Source organism: Condylura cristata, unplaced genomic scaffold, assembly GCF_000260355.1.
Source record: "Condylura cristata isolate star-nosed mole 26May11 unplaced genomic scaffold, ConCri1.0 scaffold00007, whole genome shotgun sequence".
Lineage (NCBI taxonomy): Eukaryota > Metazoa > Chordata > Mammalia > Eulipotyphla > Talpidae > Condylura > Condylura cristata.
The window spans coordinates 33,151,933-33,152,905 of NW_004567108.1; the positions used below are offsets into that span (position 1 = coordinate 33,151,933).

The 973-nt window shown below is 33.2% G+C and overlaps 1 protein-coding gene across 1 annotated transcript in view; it reads right to left on the bottom strand.

Annotated features, from left to right (window-relative positions):
- The window catches only part of MSH3 (mutS homolog 3), a 125,837-nt gene that overhangs the window by 119,407 nt on the left and 5,457 nt on the right, over positions 1-973 (bottom strand). The gene's annotated exons all lie outside the window — the stretch shown is intronic.

Here is a 973-nt window from a genome sequence, read left to right on the forward strand (position 1 = left end):
CCCACTCTGTCTCTGGTGAAGCCTCTCACTGCCCCTGAGCCTCTGGCCTGTACCCCAGTTCTGTATGCACAAATAAATAAATCTTTAAAAAAAAAGGAGAAAATACACTGTCGTGAAAAGAAAAAAAAAGTATTTGCCATAATCTTGTTTCTCAAAAAGAAAAAAATGCCAATTTGGCACAAAACGAACAAATGCTGAACCTACAGGAATATATAGTCATAAGGCAAATTTTTGTGCAGACTTGTAATTTTTTAAAGTAAAAGACTGAGAAAAAAAAAAAAAGAACCAAACCAGGCTATTATATAATTATTTAAGCAAATTTTGAAAGGCTAAACATCTTAAAGTTTTATTAAATTAAAGTCCTATTAAATTATAAGTATCATTTTACTTTTATTTATTCCCAAAAGTTTAAGGCATAAAAGGTCAGCAGGCATGAATGTCTGTCTGTCTCTCTCAGCAATAAGCCAGCACAACTTTCCATGAGCATGAAAGTAGTTTAAGCTACATTTAACGTTCTAAATTTCTAAGCATAGTCTAAAAGACAATACTACATAAATCTTCACTCCAAAACCACAATTTTGGGAGTGAAAAGTTATAAGAGCTTTTGGAAAATAAAGTTACATAACATTTTCAACGTTAATATTCCTGCTATCCTTGCCATCTTGTATGGAAACCATTTTTTAACCTAATTCAAGTTTAGAGCAAATTTCTGGCTTATGAGATTTACGTACACAAAAAGTAAAATGAAACATATAAGTAAAATAAACCCAACTTGCAATTAACTGTCACTGTGTCACTGCCAACATCTAAAAATTTACCAGCCACTCCTTGAACTAAAAAGATAGTGCAAAAGAGTAACAACCAGCAGGGGAAAAGAAATGTCCTGTATGTCCCAAGTCAGAGAGAAAGACCAGTAACATGTACTTTACAGCTGCTTAATGTTTAAAAAATTGAGCTGAGGCCCTCCCTGGTG